The sequence below is a fragment of the Erithacus rubecula genome, assembly GCF_903797595.1.
Source record: "Erithacus rubecula genome assembly, chromosome: 27".
Classification (NCBI taxonomy): Eukaryota; Metazoa; Chordata; class Aves; order Passeriformes; family Muscicapidae; genus Erithacus; species Erithacus rubecula.
In genome coordinates this window covers 3,537,395-3,542,484 of record NC_136679.1, presented here as the reverse complement: position 1 = coordinate 3,542,484, position 5,090 = coordinate 3,537,395, and the positions used below count along the sequence as shown (strand labels likewise).

The following is a 5,090-nucleotide window of genomic DNA, read 5'->3' as shown; positions in this document are numbered from 1 at the left end:
GCTCTGTGCATTCATTGCAGTGACTCTTGCTGAGTGACCCTTCAGGCTCTTTTCTCCTTTCCAGTAATGACCATAGCTTTGGTTCTAGCACTGCCATGGCAGTAAATACTTCAATTCTCATGAGAATTGAGATTATTTCTGTGACTGGGATCTTAAAAGTCACAAGGATTCAGTTGGCAGAACCTGCAGGGTTGATCCAGGGGTCTGCAAGGGAAAATAGCACCTGACAATAAGAAATGTAGCAAAATCACAAGTTTATTGTTTCTGTTCACTCCATGCAAAATGTCAGGTTATGGTAGCATTCATCAGGGTGTCTCTGTAAATCAGTCATGATGATTTTCCTCCCTTTTTCTCAAACCAGAGACACTCAACAACAGCTTGTGTAGTTGCTGGGAGTTTTGGGTGAATTCCCTGACCCTAATCCAGCCTCTTCTTTTTGCTCCCAGAGTGGCACTTCAGAGGACTCACAGAGTCTCTCTCCTATTCCCAAGGCAACAGCATCATGGAAAACTGGCAATAGGATCATGAACCCACACAATGATCTGTAACCACAGAGAGAGGACAAATCCAGGATTTGCTTCCAGGGGCTCTAGAGGAACTGGCCCAAGGCCTGAAGCCTTGTTTCTTCTGTTTCATATTCATTTTAATCACATTTCCTCCATGCTACATCATCATGTAATGTGGTGCCTTCTTTCCCACTCATTTCTAATGAGCCATCCACAACTCCTTTTCTGTGAAATATTTTGCTCTGAAATTCCTTGTGGAAGACATTGGGCAGAGAGCCATGGAAGCTGCTGTGCTGTCAGTGCTCATAGCCACAGGATCACAACTGGAGCCCCCCTTGCCCTGTGGACAGTGCTCAGCTGGGGGGGGTCAGGGGACAGGGACACTCATTTTGCATCAATAGCTTTGCCCCAGATGATCAGAATATTTTTTTTCCAAGCTGAAAGTCTCTTGAAAGAGTTTAAATTTTTAAAGAGGGAAAAAATGGAATGTCTGACATGGAAAAGTAGTGAAGAGAGGACCAAGAGGGCTGTCTTACCTAGGGGTTCCAGGAGTTTCCAGTTTGACAAAAAAAAAAAAACGTGTGTGGGAATATCTGCAGGGAATATTGTGAATATTTTCAGGGAATGCTAAGCTTAAAGTGTGAGATTCTCAGAGGAATTTGAGCCCAGTGACATATGCTAAGGACACAGGAAGAAACATATCTCCATTCATGCCTTCCTCAGAATGACCAAGTCAGGATCCAAGTCCTCCACACTCACTGCTTTATTTTTGCCAGAGCAGATGAAGCTACTGACAATGCCCAGGGCTGAAACAAATTTGGATGCCTGAAAAATCAGTTAAAATTCATTTTTGAAGGCATCTGAAGATATTCCTGCACCTTCTCCAACCTGGCATGGTGCTCTGGGCTGGTTTGATGGTGGTACAGAACAAGGATGACCCAAAGGCAGGTCTCACCCTGCCAATACCTGTCCAGGGAGCACCTGAGGGGCAGGAGGGCCCGGGGAGGGGGGTTCAGCAGGAGGTTTGACACTTATTGTTCACTAAAGTGAGCAGCCCAGCCTAATGCAGGTCATTCACTCCCCACTCCTGCCTGGTCAGCTGCAGTATTAGTGCTGGTCAAAGGTCTCCCCAAACATTTACCATCCATTAAAAGCTAACCTTTCCACGGGATGTTTGAGCTCTGAGTGGCTGGATAGCTGCAGGCAATGCTGCCTCTCCGGGGGTCTCTGGCTGTCCAGCCCAGCTCCACCCCTCCAGGGAGAGCAGCATTCCAGGACTGGACACTCCCTCCTCTCCATCACTCCTCTAGCAGCCTCAGAGCCCTGAGCAGTTTGCTGGCAGCTGGACATTCCTTGTGGGCACTGTCAAGTTTGCTGGTCTTCTCCCTTCAAAAATAAACAGCAAAATGTATTTGAGATCAGAGCTTAGTAGGAAATGGTTTTAAAAGGGTTTTCTTTACTTTGCAGGACAGGTTTTCAAAGATTTGGAATTTTACCCGTCATATATTGTGATCAAAGCAGAAATCATGCAGTGTCAGTTTGATTTTTCAGTGGGGTCTATCAGATTTGTCATTTAAATTTAACTTGGTGGATGGTAAGAACATCAGGACAGTGCTTTATGTCTGGCAGGGAGAAGGAAAGAAAGGGAAAATGCTTATGAGAAAGATCCTAAAGGATTTGACAATGCTGCAGAGAGCTCAGGGAGAGCTTTGCTGCACTCAAGACTGAACAAGGAGCTCAAGGCCTGACTCAGTATCAGAGTTAAACCTTTAAGATTAGGCTTATGGCTCCATTAAAGCCTTTTAATGTATGGGATTGGATATGGCAACAAAGCAGAGGCTTCACTTTAGGCCTGCAGAGAGGAATAATAACAATAACAATAACAATAACAATAACAATAACAATAACAATAACAATAACAATAACAATAACAATAATAACAACAATTTGTTCCTGTGATTGTTTTTAATGTTATTCTGATTGCTGTTATATTTCAGTCGAAATAGAAACATGGTTGAATTAATATCCATGCTAATCTCTAACCTGTGAAAACAAAGAAACCTTGTGGACAGTCAGAATTAAGAATTTAACACTGAGCTGGATCCAGTTCCAACATTTTAACTGCAATGATGAGAACCTCTCCAAACCTGGGGAGATGTTGCTCTAAAGACAGTGATTTTATCACAGCTTGTTCCATCTACACTCTCAGATGACCCTTGGCTGTCAGTGTTGGGTTCCTCCTCCTTTCTCCAGCCCAAAGTTTACAGTGCAGAAGCAGCAGTCCTGGTTCACTCTCTCCTGCTCTCAGCTTTGCTTTGTTTTTTAAATCCCATGTGTAAAGGCACACTACTCCCTTTTGCTTCACAAAAGGCATTTCTTATGTTTTCCCCTTCCTTCCCTTTCTGCCCTATTTTCCAGCTCTCCCTCCTTTAACCACCTCTGTCCTGCCTCAAGGTTTGAGAGATGTTCCTGGCAGACACCTGATGAGTCTCACTTTGCTGGCAGCCCCAGTCACCTCTGATTTCATGGTGACTATTTTGGACACAGTTTGCATTTGTGATTTTGGCTTGAAGTGTTGCCATAACAAACCAGCATTTTCCTGAAAATAAAGCACAATATATCCTTGGGAATGTTTACATGGGAGAAAAGGGATTTTGTTTTTCCTGATGCTTAGGGATGCTCAGGTTCCAGCTCTGCCTCTGGAGGAACCAGGGTGCTGTGCATTCCCACTATCTGATGTGCAGTGGTTTTCTTCTTTAGGTACTCAAGCCCTCAGAGCTGGAGGGTTTGGGTCAGAAAGTTTGAACTGATTATTTTCTGGATTTCAAAACATTTACACTTGAAATGAAGGACTTTGTGAATAGGTACAGAAAGAATGAATTTGGGTTTAAAGTTGTTGAACTGCTCCTCACACTGCTACTGCTTTTACCCTCACAAGGAGAGAAATCCAAAATTCTGAATTCCAAATTCTTTGTTACTATTGCTCTGGATAAAGAGAGCTCTATGGAATTTAAAAGAGGATGAACATGGGAAATGGAAACTGAAAGGGGCAGAAAACTTTTTCTTGTTGAGGAAGGCTCTTCCACGGGATCAGCACCTCCTGGGTAGGGAGGCATCAGCCAGCATGAGCATGTCTCAGAGCTCTGGCCAGAAGAGATCAGCAGAGCTTGACTGCAGGGACAACTGAGACAGCCCCTGCATTAAATCAGCCTCAGAAAATAAGTAGAAACTGCCTCAGAATGTCCCCATCAAAGCCTAATTATCTGCTGACTTCTTAGACATGAGAGAATTTTCTTTGTCTATTTAATTTCATGCTTATCATCAAACTAGTCATTAAATAGCTGAGTATTAGGGGAAAAATGCAAAGCTTTCTGGTCTGTCTTGTTTAATCCTTCAGCCCCTCCCTCCCCTCCTCCCCGTCCCACTTTCTCTCTGGCACAGTCAGGAAGAGGGGAGAGCAGGCAGGGTGTCCTGCTGGGCACTGTGGCAGTCCCTGGATCCTGCTCTCCAGGTGGGCAGGATGTGAGAGTCCTGGCAAAAGCTGGGATGGAAAACCCCCGAGTTCCATGCCAGAGCCCAGCTTTGGTTGCTGGCAATTTGGGCTTGGCCTCCCATAGGATGTAGCAGAGGTGCAGCAGCCACTAAGACTGGGATGAGACCCAGAGGTCTGATCATTACAGTGGAAATGAATTGTCTGTGAGTCAGGTGAATCATTTAAAACAGAACCAAAATGATTGACCAGCAAATGGTGCTGGTCTTTCCTGTCTCATAACATATTAGTGGGGGACATTACATGAAATTGGAAAATAAAAAATTGTCCATCAATAGAAGGCTTTTGTACGTTGGATGAATCTAGGATGTGGAATTGCTGCTTTGGGCTATATTTGAAATCAGGAACATAGAAACATTTAAGCAATGATTGGCTACTTAAAATGATGCCAGCCTGTCCCACTGGGATGAGTTCCTGCTTTAGGTCTCAGCTGCTCTTCAGCTGGGCTGCGTGGAGGAACAGGACTGAGTCTGCAGCAGCTTTCTGCAGCCTGCTTGAAAAACCACGTTCTGGCCATGGCAGGATTTTGGCTCAGCTAACCCCAGACACACCCAGGAAGGCAATTCCCAGCTTCACAAGGATCTGTGGCAATGTCCTGTCTGCTTCTCCTGGGCAGTGTCTGTCCTTCTGAGGGCACATCACTGCCCAGTCAGCTTATACAGCAAGACAATCCCATCCAAAAGATCTTGATTAAGTGTTTTGCCTTGATGCCAACTCCTGCTTTCTGCAGTTTGGTTTCTAATGTCCAGGAGGAACCATTCCCTAGCAGCAGCCTCCAAGCTGTAAACTTTTGACCTGAGCTAATTACTGAATTCACTTTATAGAAGTAATGAGGTTCTGAGCCTCTGCAATGCCTTGGAGGCTCTAGAGAGTCCGAGCCAAAACCTGAGCTCCCTAATAAGTTCTGACTCTGTTTTTTTTATTCATTTACCGAGTGCCCCGAGGCACTGCCGCTCCTTGAGCTCCCTGGGAGGAGCTGAGTGCTGCTCTCCCCAGCCTGCAACTGGGCAAAACATCCCAGTCAGGGCTGCAGG

At 45.1% G+C, this 5,090-nt stretch overlaps 1 long non-coding RNA gene across 1 annotated transcript; it reads right to left on the bottom strand.

The window, feature by feature from the left end:
- Positions 1–283: 283 nt before the first annotated feature.
- LOC306812840 lies at positions 284–3,100 on the bottom strand. The gene is made up of 3 exons (XR_013776914.1): positions 2,955–3,100; positions 1,666–1,892; positions 284–542 (listed from the first exon to the last, which is right to left on the bottom strand). It is a non-coding gene; the product is annotated as an uncharacterized lncRNA (long non-coding RNA).
- Positions 3,101–5,090: the final 1,990 nt, after the last annotated feature.